Source organism: Notothenia rossii (assembly GCF_949606895.1).
Source record: "Notothenia rossii genome assembly, chromosome: 9".
NCBI classification, from domain to species: domain Eukaryota; kingdom Metazoa; phylum Chordata; class Actinopteri; order Perciformes; family Nototheniidae; genus Notothenia; species Notothenia rossii.
The window spans coordinates 41908518-41927882 of NC_136907.1; positions in this window are offsets into that span (position 1 = coordinate 41908518).

Genomic DNA, 19365 nt, shown 5'->3' on the forward strand with positions numbered 1-19365 from the left:
ACAGACAGAGGACGGACTGAGGACGGACAGAGGACAAACTGAGGACGGACAGGGGACAGACTGAGGACAGAGGACATACTGAGGACATATTGAGGATGGACAGATGACAGACAGAGGACAGATTTAGGACAGACTGAGGACAAACTGAGGACAGACTGAGGACAGACTCATGATATACTGAGGACAGAGGACAGACTGAGGACGAACAGAGGAAAGACTGAGGACGGACAGAGGACATACTGAGGACAGAGGACAGACTGAGGGCAGACAGATGACATACTGAGGACAGACAGAGGACAGAGGACAGACTGAGGACAGACTGAGGACAGACAGAGGACAGGCTGAGTACAGACAGAGGAAAGACTGAGTACAGACTGAGGTCAGACAGAGGACAGACTGAGGACAGACAGAGGACAGACTGAGGACAGACAGAGGACAGACTGAGTACATAGGACAGACTGAGGACAGACTGAGGACAGACTGAGGACGGACAGAGGACAGACTGAGGACAGACAGAGGAAAGACTGAGGACAGATTGAGGACAGACAGAGGACACACTGAGGACACACTGAGGACGAACAGAGGACAGACTGAGGACGGACAGAGGACAGACTGATGACATACTGAGGACAGACTGAGGAAGGACAGACAGAGGACGGACAGAGGACAGACTGAGGACGGACAGAGGACAAACTGAGGACGGACAGGGGACAGACTGAGGACAGAGGACAGACTGAGGACAGACTGAAGACAGACTGAGGACTGAGGACAGACTGAGGACGAACAGAGGACAGACTGAGGACAGAGGACAGACTGAGGACAGACTGAGGACAGACAGAGGACAGGCTGAGGACAGACTGAGTACAGACTGAGGACAGACTGAGGACAGACTGAGGACAGACTGAGGACATACTGAGGACAGACTGAGGAAGGACAGACAGAGGACGGACAGAGGACAGACTGAGGACGGACAGAGGACAAACTGAGGACGGACAGGGGATAGACTGAGGACAGACTGAGGACATAATGAGGACAGACTGAGGACAGACTGAGGACAAACTGAGGACAGACTGAGGGCAGAGGACAGACTGAGGACAGACCGAGGACAGACTGAGGACAGACTGATGAAAGACTGAGGACAGACCGAGGACAGACTGAGGACAGACAGAGGACAGACTGATGATAGACTGATAACAGACTGATGAAAGACTGAGGACAGACTGAGGACAGAGGACGGACTGATTACAGACTGATGAAAGACTGAGGACACACTGATGACAGAGGACAGACTGAGGACAGAGGACAGACTGAGGACAGACTGAGGGCAGAGGACAGACTGAGGACAGACCGAGGACAGACTGAGGACACACTGATGACAGACTGATGAAAGACTGAGGACAGACCGAGGACAGACTGAGGACAGACTGAGGACAGACTGATGACAGACTGATGAAAGAGGATAGAGTGAGGACAGACTGAGGACGGACAGAGGACCGACTGAGGACAGAGGACAGACTGATGACAGACTGATGAAAGACTGAGGACAGACTGAGGACAGAGGACAGACTGAGGACAGACTGATGAAAGACTGAGGAAAGACTGAGGACAGAGGACAGACTGAGGACAGACTGATGAAAGACTGAGGACAGACTGATGATATACTGAGGACAGAGGACAGACTGAGAACGAACAGAGGATAGACTGAGAACGGACAGAGGACAGACTGAAGACAGACTGAGGGCAGACAGAGGACATACTGAGGACAGACAGTGGACAGACTCAGGACACACTGAGGACAGAGGACAGACTGAGGGCAGACAGAGGACATACTGAGGAAAGACAGAGGACATACTCAGGACACACTGAGGATAGACTGAGGACAGAGGACAGACTGGGGACATACTGAGGACAGACTGAGGACTAAATGAGGAAAGACTGAGGACGGACATACTGAGGACAGACAGAGGACGGTCAGAGGAGAGAGTGAGGACAGAGGATAGACTGATGACATACTGAGGACAGACTGAGGACGGACAGAGGACAAACTGAGGACGGACAGGGGACAGACTGAGGGCAGAGGACAGACTGAGGACAGACTGAGGACAGACTGAGTACAGACTGAGTACAGACTGAGGAGAGACAGAGGATAGACTGAGGACAGACTGAGGACAGACAGAGGACATACTGAGTACATAGGACAGACTGAGGACAGACTGAGTACAGACTGAGTACAGACTGAGGACAGACTGAGGACAGACCGAGGACAGACCGAGGACATACTGAGGACAGACTGAGTACAGACTGAGTAAAGACTGAGGACAGACTGATTATATACTGAGGACAGAGGACAGACTGAGGACGAACAGAGTACAGACTGAGGATGGACAGAGGACAGACTGAGGACAGACTGAGGACATAATGAGGAAAGACTGAGGATGGACAGAGGACATACTGAGGACATACTGAGGACAGACTGAGGAAGGACAGACAGAGGACGGACAGAGGACAGACTGAGGACGGACAGAGGACAAACTGAGGACGGACAGGGGACAGACTGAGGACAGAGGACATACTGAGGACATATTGAGGATGGACAGATGACAGACAGAGGACAGATTTAGGACAGACTGAGGACAAACTGAGGACAGACTGAGGACGAACAGAGGAAAGACTGAGGACGGACAGAGGACATACTGAGGACAGAGGACAGACTGAGGGCAGACAGATGACATACTGAGGACAGACAGAGGACAGACTGAGGACAGACTGAGGACAGACAGAGGACAGGCTGAGTACAGACAGAGGAAAGACTGAGTACAGACTGAGGTCAGACAGAGGACAGACTGAGGACAGACAGAGGACAGACTGAGGACAGACAGAGGACAGACTGAGTACATAGGACAGACTTAGGACAGACTGAGGACAGACTGAGGACGGACAGAGGACAGACTGAGGACAGACAGAGGAAAGACTGAGGACAGATTGAGGACAGACAGAGGACAGACTGAGGACACACTGAGGACACACTGAGGACACACTGAGGACGAACAGAGGACAGACTGAGGACGGACAGAGGACAGACTGATGACATACTGAGGACAGACTGAGGAAGGACAGACAGAGGACGGACAGAGGACAGACTGAGGACGGACAGAGGACAAACTGAGGACGGACAGGGGACAGACTGAGGACAGAGGACATACTGAGGACAGATTGAGGATGGACAGATGACAGACAGAGGACAGATTTAGGACAGACTGTGGACAAACTGAGGACAGACTGAGGACAGACTCATGATATACTGAGGACTGAGGACAGACTGAGGACGAACAGAGGACAGACTGAGGACAGAGGACAGACTGAGGACAGACTGAGGACAGACAGAGGACAGGCTGAGGACAGACAGAGGACAGACTGAGTACAGACTGAGGACAGACTGAGGACAGACTGAAGACAGACAGAGGACAAACTGAGGACAAACTGAGGACAGACTGAAGAAAGACTCATGATATACTGAGGACAGATGACAGACTGAGGACGAACAGAGGACAGACTGAGGACGGACAGAGGACAGACTGAGGACATACTGAGGACAGACTGAGGAAGGACAGACAGAGGACGGACAGAGGACAGACTGAGGACGGACAGAGGACAAACTGAGGACGGACAGGGGATAGACTAAGGACAGACTGAGGACATACTGAGGACAGACTGAGGACAGACTGAGGACAAACTGAGGACAGACTGAGGGCAGAGGACAGACTGAGGACAGACCGAGGACAGACTGAGGACAGACTGATGAAAGACTGAGGACAGACCGAGGACAGACTGAGGACAGACAGAGGACAGACTGATTATAGACTGATAACAGACTGATGAAAGACTGAGGACAGACTGAGGACAGACTGAGGACAGAGGACAGACTGATGACAGACTGATGAAAGACTGAGGACACACTGATGACAGAGGACAGACTGAGGACAGAGGACAGACTGAGGACAGACTGAGGGCAGAGGACAGACTGAGGACAGACAGAGGACGGACAGAGGACAGACTGAGGACGGACAGAGGACAAACTGAGGACGGACAGGGGATAGACTAAGGACAGACTGAGGACATACTGAGGACAGACTGAGGACAGACTGAGGACAAACTGAGGACAGACTGAGGGCAGAGGACAGACTGAGGACAGACCGAGGACAGACTGAGGACAGACTGATGAAAGACTGAGGACAGACCGAGGACAGACTGAGGACAGACAGAGGACAGACTGATTATAGACTGATAACAGACTGATGAAAGACTGAGGACAGACTGAGGACAGACTGAGGACAGAGGACAGACTGATGACAGACTGATGAAAGACTGAGGACACACTGATGACAGAGGACAGACTGAGGACAGAGGACAGACTGAGGACAGACTGAGGGCAGAGGACAGACTGAGGACAGACCGAGGACAGACTGAGGACACACTGATGACAGACTGATGAAAGACTGAGGACAGACCGAGGACAGACTGAGGACAGACTGAGGACAGACTGATGACAGACTGATGAAAGAGGATAGAGTGAGGACAGACTGAGGACGGACAGAGGACCGACTGAGGACAGAGGACAGACTGATGACAGACTGATGAAAGACTGAGGACAGACTGAGGACAGAGGACAGACTGAGGACAGACTGATGAAAGACTGAGGAAAGACTGAGGACAGAGGACAGACTGAGGACAGACTGATGAAAGAGGATAGACTGAGGACAGTGTTATGACCCGGGTCGTTAGGTCATTTGTGTGTACATTTTTCCCTCCTCGTGTGTGTGTGTGTGTGTGTGTGTGTGTGTGTGTGTGTGTGTGTGTGTGTGTGTGTGTGTGTGTGTGTGTGTGTGTGTGTGTGTGTGTGTGTGTGTGTGTGTGTGAGCAAGCAGGTGGTGCCCATTAGCTGATTAGCTACCACCTGCATGTCGATTGGTCCACCTGAGGAGACAGGAGCATATTAAGCGGCAGCCGTGCAGTTCCTCGGCCGCTCGCTGACTCCACTTCTCCTACTCCCAGCGCGGCGCTTTTTGATATTTTGTTCTATGGTGTTGTGAGCGCACTTTGGTATTGTTTGTCCTTCTCCTCTGGCTGCGGGCCAGTGTCACTTTACCTGTCTTTGCAAGACAGTTTATGTTCTCAGGAGTCCAAACCCTTTTGTTTTCTTTTCCCTTTTGGATCGATCGTTTCCTCATGTTTAAGGTAGTGTGACGGACTGAGGACAGACTGAGGACGGACAGAGGACAGATTGAGGACAGACTGAGGACAGACTGAGGACAGACTGAGGAAAGACTGAGAACAGACTGAGGACAGAATGATGAAAGACTGAGGACAGACTGAGGACGGACAGAGGACAGACTGAGGACGGACAGAGGACAGACTGAGGACATACTGAGGACAGACTGAGGAAGGACAGACAGAGGACGGACAGAGGACAGACTGAGGATGGACAGAGGACAAACTGAGGACGGACAGGGGATAGACTAAGGACAGACTGAGGACATACTGAGGACAGACTGAGGACAGACTGAGGACAAACTGAGGACAGACTGAGGGCAGAGGACAGACTGAGGACAGACCGAGGACAGACTGAGGACAGACTGATGAAAGACTGAGGACAGACCGAGGACAGACTGAGGACAGACAGAGGACAGACTGATTATAGACTGATAACAGACTGATGAAAGACTGAGGACAGACTGAGGACAGACTGAGGACAGAGGACAGACTGATGACAGACTGATGAAAGACTGAGGACACACTGATGACAGAGGACAGACTGAGGACAGAGGACAGACTGAGGACAGACTGAGGGCAGAGTACAGACTGAGGACAGACCGAGGACAGACTGAGGACACACTGATGACAGACTGATGAAAGACTGAGGACAGACCGAGGACAGACTGAGGACAGACTGAGGACAGACTGATGACAGACTGATGAAAGAGGATAGAGTGAGGACAGACTGAGGACGGACAGAGGACCGACTGAGGACAGAGGACAGACTGATGACAGACTGATGAAAGACTGAGGACAGACTGAGGACAGAGGACAGACTGAGGACAGACTGATGAAAGACTGAGGAAAGACTGAGGACAGAGGACAGACTGAGGACAGACTGATGAAAGAGGATAGACTGAGGACAGTGTTATGACCCGGGTCGTTAGGTCATTTGTGTGTACATTTTTCCCTCCTCGTGTGTGTGTGTGTGTGTGTGTGTGTGTGTGTGTGTGTGTGTGTGTGTGTGTGTGTGTGTGTGTGTGTGTGTGTGTGTGTGTGTGTGTGTGTGTGTGTGTGTGTGTGTGAGCAAGCAGGTGGTGCCCATTAGCTGATTAGCTACCACCTGCATGTCGATTGGTCCACCTGAGGAGACAGGAGCATATTAAGCGGCAGCCGTGCAGTTCCTCGGCCGCTCGCTGACTCCACTTCTCCTACTCCCAGCGCGGCGCTTTTTGATATTTTGTTCTATGGTGTTGTGAGCGCACTTTGGTATTGTTTGTCCTTCTCCTCTGGCTGCGGGCCAGTGTCACTTTACCTGTCTTTGCAAGACAGTTTATGTTCTCAGGAGTCCAAACCCTTTTGTTTTCTTTTCCCTTTTGGATCGATCGTTTCCTCATGTTTAAGGTAGTGTGACGGACTGAGGACAGACTGAGGACGGACAGAGGACAGATTGAGGACAGACTGAGGACAGACTGAGGACAGACTGAGGAAAGACTGAGAACAGACTGAGGACAGACTGATGAAAGACTGAGGACAGACTGAGGACGGACAGAGGACAGACTGAGGACGGACAGAGGACAGACTGAGGACATACTGAGGACAGACTGAGGAAGGACAGACAGAGGACGGACAGAGGACAGACTGAGGACGGACAGAGGACAAACTGAGGACGGACAGGGGATAGACTAAGGACAGACTGAGGACATACTGAGGACAGACTGAGGACAGACTGAGGACAAACTGAGGACAGACTGAGGGCAGAGGACAGACTGAGGACAGACCGAGGACAGACTGAGGACAGACTGATGAAAGACTGAGGACAGACCGAGGACAGACTGAGGACAGACAGAGGACAGACTGATTATAGACTGATAACAGACTGATGAAAGACTGAGGACAGACTGAGGACAGACTGAGGACAGAGGACAGACTGATGACAGACTGATGAAAGACTGAGGACACACTGATGACAGAGGACAGACTGAGGACAGAGGACAGACTGAGGACAGACTGAGGGCAGAGGACAGACTGAGGACAGACCGAGGACAGACTGAGGACACACTGATGACAGACTGATGAAAGACTGAGGACAGACCGAGGACAGACTGAGGACAGACTGAGGACAGACTGATGACAGACTGATGAAAGAGGATAGAGTGAGGACAGACTGAGGACGGACAGAGGACCGACTGAGGACAGAGGACAGACTGATGACAGACTGATGAAAGACTGAGGACAGACTGAGGACAGAGGACAGACTGAGGACAGACTGATGAAAGACTGAGGAAAGACTGAGGACAGAGGACAGACTGAGGACAGACTGAGGACAGACAGAGGACAGGCTGAGGACAGACAGAGGACAGACTGAGTACAGACTGAGGACAGACTGAGGACAGACTGAAGACAGACAGAGGACAAACTGAGGACAAACTGAGGACAGACTGAAGAAAGACTCATGATATACTGAGGACAGATGACAGACTGAGGACGAACAGAGGACAGACTGAGGACGGACAGAGGACAGACTGAGGACATACTGAGGACAGACTGAGGAAGGACAGACAGAGGACGGACAGAGGACAGACTGAGGACGGACAGAGGACAAACTGAGGACGGACAGGGGATAGACTAAGGACAGACTGAGGACATACTGAGGACAGACTGAGGACAGACTGAGGACAAACTGAGGACAGACTGAGGGCAGAGGACAGACTGAGGACAGACCGAGGACAGACTGAGGACAGACTGATGAAAGACTGAGGACAGACCGAGGACAGACTGAGGACAGACAGAGGACAGACTGATTATAGACTGATAACAGACTGATGAAAGACTGAGGACAGACTGAGGACAGACTGAGGACAGAGGACAGACTGATGACAGACTGATGAAAGACTGAGGACACACTGATGACAGAGGACAGACTGAGGACAGAGGACAGACTGAGGACAGACTGAGGGCAGAGGACAGACTGAGGACAGACTGATGAAAGACTGAGGACAGACCGAGGACAGACTGAGGACAGACTGAGGACAGACTGATGACAGACTGATGAAAGAGGATAGAGTGAGGACAGACTGAGGACGGACAGAGGACCGACTGAGGACAGAGGACAGACTGATGACAGACTGATGAAAGACTGAGGACAGACTGAGGACAGAGGACAGACTGAGGACAGACTGATGAAAGACTGAGGAAAGACTGAGGACAGAGGACAGACTGAGGACAGACTGATGAAAGAGGATAGACTGAGGACAGTGTTATGACCCGGGTCGTTAGGTCATTTGTGTGTACATTTTTCCCTCCTCGTGTGTGTGTGTGTGTGTGTGTGTGTGTGTGTGTGTGTGTGTGTGTGTGTGTGTGTGTGTGTGTGTGTGTGTGTGTGTGTGTGTGTGTGTGTGTGTGTGTGTGTGTGTGTGTGTGTGTGTGAGCAAGCAGGTGGTGCCCATTAGCTGATTAGCTACCACCTGCATGTCGATTGGTCCACCTGAGGAGACAGGAGCATATTAAGCGGCAGCCGTGCAGTTCCTCGGCCGCTCGCTGACTCCACTTCTCCTACTCCCAGCGCGGCGCTTTTTGATATTTTGTTCTATGGTGTTGTGAGCGCACTTTGGTATTGTTTGTCCTTCTCCTCTGGCTGCGGGCCAGTGTCACTTTACCTGTCTTTGCAAGACAGTTTATGTTCTCAGGAGTCCAAACCCTTTTGTTTTCTTTTCCCTTTTGGATCGATCGTTTCCTCATGTTTAAGGTAGTGTGACGGACTGAGGACAGACTGAGGACGGACAGAGGACAGATTGAGGACAGACTGAGGACAGACTGAGGACAGACTGAGGAAAGACTGAGAACAGACTGAGGACAGACTGATGAAAGACTGAGGACAGACTGAGGACGGACAGAGGACAGACAGAGGACGAACAGACAGAGGACGGACTGAGGACAGACAGGTGAAAGACAGAGGACATACTGAGGACATACTGAGGACAGACAGAGGACAGACTCAGGACACACTCAGGACACACTGAGGACAGAGGACAGACAGAGGACAGACTGAGGACAGACCGAGGACAGACTGAGGACATACTGAGAACAGACTGAGGACAGACAGAGGATAGACTGAGGACAGACTGAGGACAGACTGAGGACAGACTGAGGACAGAGGACAGGCTGAGTACAGGCAGAGGACAGACTGAGGACAGACTGAGGATAGACAGAGGACAGATTGAGTACAGACAGAGGACAGGCTGAGTACAGACAGAGGACAGACTGAGTACAGATTAAGGACAGACAGAGGACAGACTGAGGACAGACAGAGGAAAGACTGTGAACATAGGACAGACTGAGGACAGACTGAGTACAGACTGAGGACAGACAGGGGATAGACTGAGGACACACTGAGGACAGACTGAGGACAGACTCATGATATACTGAGGACACAGGACAGACTGAGGACGAACAGAGGACAGACTGAGGACGGACAGAGGACATACTGAGGACAGAGGACAGACTGAGGGCAGACAGAGGACAGACTGAGGACAGACAGAGGACAGACTGAGTACATAGGACAGACTGAGGACAGACTGAGGACAGACTGAGGACGGACAGAGGACAGACTGAGGACAGACAGAGGAAAGACTGAGGACAGATTGAGGACAGACTGAGGACAGACTGAGGACACACTGAGGACACACTGAGGACAGACTGAGGACAGACTGAGGACAAACTGAGGACAGCCTGAGGACAGACTGAAGACAGACTCATGATATACTGAGGACAGATGACAGACTGAGGACGAACAGAGGACAGACTGAGGACGGACAGAGGACAGACTGATGACATACTGAGGACAGACTGAGGAAGGACAGACAGAGGACGGACAGAGGACAGACTGAGGACGGACAGAGGACAAACTGAGGACGGACAGGGGACAGACTGAGGACATAGGACATACTGAGGACAGATTGAGGATGGACAGATGACAGACAGAGGACAGATTTAGGACAGACTGTGGACAAACTGAGGACAGACTGAGGACAGACTCATGATATACTGAGGACTGAGGGCAGACTGAGGACGAACAGAGGACAGACTGAGGACAGAGGACAGACTGAGGACAGACTGAGGACAGACAGAGGACAGGCTGTGGACAGACAGAGGACAGACTGAGTACAGACTGAGGATAGACAGAGGACAGACTGAGGACAGACAGAGGACAAACTGAGGACAGACTGAGGACAGACTGAAGACAGACTCATGATATACTGAGTACAGATGACAAACTGAGGACGAACAGAGGACAGACTGAGGACGGACAGAGGACAGACTGAGGACATACTGAGGACAGACTGAGGAAGGACAGACAGAGGACGGACAGAGGACAGACTGAGGACGGAGGACAGGCTGAGGACAGACTGAGGACAAACTGAGGACAGACTGAGGGCAGAGGACAGACTGAGGACAGACCGAGGACAGACTGAGGACAGACTGATGAAAGACTGAGGACAGACCGAGGACAGACTGAGGACAGACAGAGGACAGACTGATGATAGACTGATAACAGACTGATGAAAGACTGAGGACAGACTGAGGACAGACTGAGGACAGAGGACAGACTGATGACAGACTGATGAAAGACTGAGGACACACTGATGACAGAGGACAGACTGAGGACAAAGGACAGACTGAGGACAGACTGAGGGCAGAGGACAGACTGAGGACAGACCGAGGACAGACTGAGGACAGACCGAGGACAGACTGATGAAAGACTGAGGACAGACCGAGGACAGCCTGAGGACAGACTGAGGAAGGACAGAGGACAGACTGAAGACAGACTGAGGACAGACTGAGGACATAGGACAGACTGAGGGCAGACAGAGGACATACTGAGGATAGACAGTGGACAGACTCAGGACACACTGAGGACAGAGGACAGACTGAGGGCAGACAGAGGACATACTGAGGAAAGACAGAGGACATACTCAGGACACACTGAGGATAGACTGAGGACAGAGGACAGACTGAGGACAGAGGACAAACTGAGGACGGACAGACTTAGGACAGACCGAGGACAGACTGAGGACAGACTGAGTACAGATTGAGTACAGACAGAGGACAGGCTGAGTACAGACAGAGGACAGACTGAGTACAGATTAAGGACAGACAGAGGACAGACTGATGAAAGACTGAGGACAGACTGAGGACGGACAGAGGACAGACAGAGGACGAACAGACAGAGGACGGACTGAGGACAGACAGGTGAAAGACAGAGGACATACTGAGGACGGACAGGGGACAGACTGAGGACAGAGGACAGACTGAGGACAGACCGAGGACAGACTGAGGACATACTGAGAACAGACTGAGGACAGACTGAGGACAGAGGACAGGCTGAGTACAGGCAGAGGACAGACTGAGGACAGACTGAGGACAGACTGAGGACAGACTGAGGACAGACTGAGGACAGAGGACAGGCTGAGTACAGGCAGAGGACAGACTGAGGACAGACTGATGACATACTGAGGACATACTGAGGACGGACAGAGGACAAACTGAGGACAGACTGAGGACAGACTGAGGACAGACTCATGATATACTGAGGAAAGATGACAGACTGAGGACGAACAGAGGACAGACTGAGGACGGACAGAGGACATACTGAGGACATACTGAGGACAGACTGAGGATGGACAGATGACAGACAGAGGACAGATTTAGGACAGACTGTGGACAAACTGAGGACAGACTCATGATATACTGAGGACTGAGGACAGACTGAGGACGAACAGAGGACAGACTGAGGACAGAGGACAGGCTGAGGACAGACAGAGGACAGACAGAGGACAAACTGAGGACAGACTGAGGACAGACTGAAGACAGACTCATGATATACTGAGGACAGATGACAGACTGAGGACGAACAGAGGACAGACTGAGGACGGACAGAGGACAGCCTGAGGACATACTGAGGACAGACTGAGGAAGGACAGACAGAGGACGGACAGAGGACAGACTGAGGACGGACAGAGGACAAACTGAGGATGGACAGGGGATAGACTGAGGACAGACTGAGGACATACTGAGGACAGACTGAGGACAGAGGACAGGCTGAGGACAGACTGAGGACAAACTGAGGACAGATTGAGGGCAGAGGACAGACTGAGGACAGACCGAGGACAGACTGAGGACAGACTGATGAAAGACTGAGGACAGACCGAGGACAGACTGAGGACAGACAGAGGACAGACTGATGATAGACTGATAACAGACTGATGAAAGACTGAGGAGAGACTGAGGACAGACTGAGGACAGAGGACAGACTGATGACAGACTGATGAAAGACTGAGGACACACTGATGACAGAGGACAGACTGAGGACAGAGGACAGACTGAGGACAGACTGAGGGCAGAGGACAGACTGATGACAGACTGATGAAAGAGGATAGAGTGAGGACAGACTGAGGACGGACAGAGGACCGACTGAGGACAGAGGACAGACTGATGACAGACTGATGAAAGGCTGAGGACAGACTGAGGACAGAGGACAGACTGAGGACAGACTGATGAAAGACTGAGGAAAGACTGAGGACAGAGGACAGACTGAGGACAGACTGATGAAAGAGGATAGACTGAGGACAGTGTTATGACCCGGGTCGTTAGGTCATTTGTGTGTACATCTTTCCCTCCTCGTGTGTGTGTGTGTGTGTGTGTGTGTGTGTGTGTGTGTGTGTGTGTGTGTGTGTGTGTGTGTGTGTGTGTGTGTGTGTGTGTGTGTGTGTGTGTGTGTGTGTGTGTGTGTGTGTGTGTGTGTGTGTGTGTGTGTGTGTGTGTGTGTGTGTGTGAGCAAGCAGGTGGTGCCCATTAGCTGATTAGCTACCACCTGCATGTCGATTGGTCCACCTGAGGAGACAGGAGCATATTAAGCGGCAGCCGTGCAGTTCCTCGGCCGCTCGCTGACTCCACTTCTCCTACTCCCAGCGCGGCGCTTTTTGATATTTTGTTCTATGGTGTTGTGAGCGCACTTTGGTATTGTTTTTCCTTCTCCTCTGGCTGCGGGCCAGTGTCACTTTACCTGTCTTTGCAAGACAGTTTATGTTCTCAGAAGTGCAAACCCTTTTGTTTTCTTTTCCCTTTTGGATCGATCGTTTCCTAATGTTTAAGGTAGTGTGACGGACTGAGGACAGACTGAGGACGGACAGAGGACAGATTGAGGACAGACTGAGGACAGATTGAGGACAGACTGAGGACAGACTGAGGACAGACTGAGGAAAGACTGAGAACAGACTGAGGACAGACTGATGAAAGACTGAGGACAGACTGAGGACGGACAGAGGACAGACAGAGGACGAACAGACAGAGGACGGACTGAGGACAGACAGGTGAAAGACAGAGGACATACTGAGGACATACTGAGGACAGACAGAGGACAGACTCAGGACACACTCAGGACACACTGAGGACAGAGGACAGACAGAAGACAGACTGAGGACAGACCGAGGACAGACTGAGGACATACTGAGAACAGACTGAGGACAGACATAGGATAGACTGAGGACAGACTGAGGACAGACTGAGGACAGACTGAGGACAGAGGACAGGCTGAGTACAGGCAGAGGACAGACTGAGGACAGACTGATGACATACTGAGGACAGACTGAGGACGGACAGAGGACAAACTGAGGACGGACAGGGGACAGACTGAGGGCAGAGGACAGACTGAGGACAGACAGAGGACAGACTGAGGACAGACTGAGTACAGACTGAGTACAGACTGAGGAGAGACAGAGGATAGACTGAGGACAGACTGAGGACAGACAGAGGACATACTGAGTACATAGGACAGACTGAGGACAGACTGAGTACAGACTGAGGACAGACAGAGGATAGACTGAGGACACACTGAGGACATACCGAGGACAGACCGAGGACATACTGAGGACAGACTGAGTACAGACTGAGTAAAGACTGAGGACAGACTGATTATATACTGAGGACAGAGGACAGACTGAGGACAGACTGAGGACAGAGGACAGGCTGAGTACAGGCAGAGGACAGACTGAGGACAGACTGATGACATACTGAGGACAGACTGAGGACGGACATAGGACAAACTGAGGACGGACAGGGGACAGACTGAGGACAGACTGAGGACAGACAGAGGACAGACTGAGGACAGACTGAGTCCAGACTGAGTACAGACTGAGGAGAGACAGAGGATAGACTGAGGACAGACTGAGGACAGACAGAGGACATACTGAGTACATAGGACAGACTGAGGACAGACTGAGTACAGACTGAGGACAGACAGAGGATAGACTGAGGACACACTGAGGACAGACCGAGGACAGACCGAGGACATACTGAGGACAGACTGAGTACAGACTGAGTAAAGACTGAGGACAGAGGACAGACTGAGGACGAACAGAGTACAGACTGTGGATGGACAGAGGACAGACTGAGGACATAATGAGGAAAGACTGAGGACGGACAGACTGAGGACAGACTGAGGACAGAGGACGGTCAGAGGAGAGACTGAGGACAGAGGACAGACTGATTACATACTGAGGACAGACTGAGGACGGACAGAGGACAAACTGAGGACGGACAGGGGACAGACTGAGGACAGAGGACATACTGAGGACAGACTGAGGACGGACAGATGACAGACAGAGGACAGACTGAGGACAGACTGAGGACAAACTGAGGACAGACTGAGTACAGACTGAGGACAGACTCATGATATACTGAGGACAGATGACAGACTGAGGACGAACAGAGGACAGACTGAGGACGGACAGAGGACATACTGAGGACATACTGAGGACAGACTGAGGAAGGACAGACAGAGGACGGACAGAGGACAGACTGAGGACGGACAGAGGACAAACTGAGGACGGACAGGGGACAGACTGAGGACAGAGGACATACTGAGGACAGATTGAGGATGGACAGATGACAGACAGAGGACAGATTTAGGACAGACTGAGGACAAACTGAGGACAGACTGGGGACAGACTCATGATATACTGAGGACAGAGGACAGACTGAGGACGAACAGAGGACAGACTGAGGACGGACAGAGGACATACAGAGGACAGACTGAGGGCAGATAGATGACATACTGAGGACAGACAGAGGACAAACTCAGGACACACTGAGGACAGACTGAGGACAGAGGACAGACTGAGGACATACTGAGGACAGACAGAGGACAGGCTGAGTACAGACAGAGGAAAGACTGAGTACAGACTGAGGTCAGACAGAGGACAGACTGAGGACAGACTGAGGACAGACAGAGGACAGACTGAGTACATAGGACAGACTGAGGACAGACTGAGGACAGACTGATGACGGACAGAGGAAAGACTGAGGACAGATTGAGGACAGACAGAGGACAGACTAAGGACACACTGAGGACACACTGAGGACAGACTGAGGACAGACTGAGGACAAACTGAGGACAGCCTGAGGACAGACTGAAGACAGACTCATGATATACTGAGGACAGATGACAGACTGAGGACGAACAGAGGACAGACTGAGGACGGACAGAGGACAGACTGATGACATACTGAGGACAGACTGAGGAAGGACAGACAGAGGACGGACAGAGGACAGACTGAGGACGGACAGAGGACAAACTGAGGACGAACAGGGGACAGACTGAGGACAGAGGACATACTGAGGACAGATTGAGGATGGACAGATGACAGACAGAGGACAGATTTAGGACAGACTGTGGACAAACTGAGGACAGACTGAGGACAGACTCATGATATACTGAGGACTGAGGGCAGACTGAGGACGAACAGAGGACAGACTGAGGACAGACAGAGGACAGGCTGAGGACAGACAGAGGACAGACTGAGTACAGACTGAGGACCGACTGAGGACAGACTGAGGACAGACAGAGGACAGACTGAGGACAGACAGATGACAAACTGAGGACAGACTGAGGACAGACTGAAGACAGACTCATGATATACTGAGTACAGATGACAGACTGAGGAGGAACAGAGGACAGACTGAGGACGGACAGAGGACAGACTGAGGACATACTGAGGACAGACTGAGGAAGGACAGACAGAGGACGGACAGAGGACAGACTGAGGACGGACAGAGGACAAACTGAGGACGGACAGGGGATAGACTGAGGACAGACTGAGGACATACTGAGGACAGACTGAGGACAGAGTACAGGCTGAGGACAGACTGAGGACAAACTGAGGACAGACTGAGGGCAGAGGACAGACTGAGGACAGACCGAGGACAGACTGAGGACAGAATGATGAAAGACTGAGGACAGACCGAGGACAGACTGAGGACAGACAGAGGACAGACTGATGATAGACTGATAACAGACTGATGAAAGACTGAGGACAGACTGAGGACAGACTGAGGACAGAGGACAGACTGATGACAGACTGATGAAAGACTGAGGACACACTGATGACAGAGGACAGACTGAGGACAGACTGAGGGCAGAGGACAGACTGAGGACAGACCGAGGACAGACTGAGGACAGACCGAGGACAGACTGATGAAAGACTGAGGACAGACCGAGGACAGCCTGAGGACAGACTGAGGACAGACTGAGGAAGGACAGAGGACAGACTGAAGACAGACTGAGGACATAGGACAGACTGAGGGCAGACAGAGGACATACTGAGGATAGACAGTGGACAGACTGAGTACAGACTGAGGACAGACTGAGGACAGACTGAGGACAGACAGAGGACAGACTGAGGACAGACAGATGACAAACTGAGGACAGACTGAGGACAGACTGAAGACAGACTCATGATATACTGAGTACAGATGACAGACTGAGGACGAACAGAGGACAGACTGAGGACGGACAGAGGACAGACTGAGGAAGGACAGACAGAGGACGGACAGAGGACAGACTGAGGACGGACAGAGGACAAACTGAGGACGGACAGGGGATAGACTGAGGACAGACTGGGTACATACTGAGGACAGACTGAGGACAGAGGAAAGGCTGAGGACAGACTGAGGACAAACTGAGGACAGACTGAGGGCAGAGGACAGACTGAGGACAGACCGAGGACAGACTGAGGACAGAATGATGAAAGACTGAGGACAGACCGAGGACAGACTGAGGACAGACAGAGGACAGACTGATGATAGACTGATAACAGACTGATGAAAGACTGAGGACAGACTGAGGACAGACTGAGGACAGAGGACAGACTGATGACAGACTGATGAAAGACTGAGGACACACTGATGACAGAGGACAGACTGAGGACAGACTGAGGGCAGAGGACAGACTGAGGACAGACCGAGGACAGACTGAGGACAGACCGAGGACAGACTGATGAAAGACTGAGGACAGACCGAGGACAGCCTGAGGACAGACTGAGGACAGACTGAGGAAGGACAGAGGACAGACTGAAGACAGACTGAGGACAGACTGAGGACATAGGACAGACTGAGGGCAGACAGAGGACATACTGATGATAGACAGTGGACAGACTCAGGACACACTGAGGACAGAGGACAGACTGAGGGCAGACAGAGGACATACTGAGGAAAGACAGAGGACATACTCAGGACACACTGAGGATAGACTGAGGACAGAGGACAGACTGAAGACAGAGGACAAACTGAGGACGGACAGACTTAGGACAGACCAAGGACAGACTGAGGACAGACTGAGTACAGACTGAGGCGAGATAGAGGACAGACTGAGGACAGACTGAGGACAGACTGAGGACAGACAGAGGACAGACTGAGTACATAGTACAGACTGAGGACAGACTGAGGACAGACTGAGTACAGAATGAGTACAGACTGAGTACTGACTGAGGAGAGACAGAAGATAGACTGGGGACAGACTGAGGACAGACAGAGGACAGACTGAGTACATAGGACAAACTGAGGACAGACTGAGTACAGACTGAGGACAGACAGAGGATAGACTGAGGACACACTGAGGACAGACTGAGGAAAGACCAAGGACATACTGAGGACAGACTGATGATATACTGAGGACAGAGGACAGACTGAGGATGAACAGAGTACAGACTGAGGACGGACAGAGGACAAACTGAGGACGGACAGGGGACAGACTGAGGGCAGAGGACATACTGAGGACAGACTGAGGACAGACTGAGTACAGACTGAGTACAGACTGAGGACATACTGAGGACAAACTGAGTACAGACTGAGTAAAGACTGAGGACAGACTGAGTACAGACTGAGGACATACAGAGGACATACTGAGGACAGACTGAGGATAGACTGAGGACAGACTGAGGACAGACAGAGGACATACTGAGGACAAACTGAGTACAGACTGAGTAAAGACTGAGGACAGACTGAGTACAGACTGAGGACATACAGAGGATAGACTGAGGACAGACCGAGGACAGACCGAGGACATACTGAGGACAGACTGAGTACAGACTGAGTAAAGACTGAGGACAGACTGATTATATACTGAGGACAGAGGACAGACTGAGGACGAACAGAGTACAGACTGAGGATGGACAGAGGACAGACTGAGGACATACTGAGGACAGACTGAGGACATAATGAGGAAAGACTGAGGACGGACAGACTGAGGACAGACTGAGGACAGAGGACGGTCAGAGGAGAGACTGAGGACAGAGGACATACTGATTACATACTGAGGACAGACTGAGGACGGACAGAGGACAAACTGAGGACGGACAGGGGACAGACTGAGGACAGAGGACAGACTGAGGACAGACTGAGGACGGACAGATGACAGACAGAGGACAGACATAGGACAAACTGAGGACAGACTGAGGACAGACTGAGGACAGACTCATGATATACTGAGGACAGATGACAGACTGAGGACGAACAGAGGACAGACTGAGGACGGACAGAGGACAGACTGAGGACATACTGAGGACAGACTGAGGAAGGACAGACAGAGGACGGACAGAGGACAGACTGAGGACGGACAGAGGACAAACTGAGGACGGACAGGGGACAGACTGAGGACAGAGGACATACTGAGGACAGATTGAGGATGGACAGATGACAGACAGAGGACAGATTTAGGACAGACTGAGGACAAACTGAGGACAGACTGCGGACAGACTCATGATATACTGAGGACAG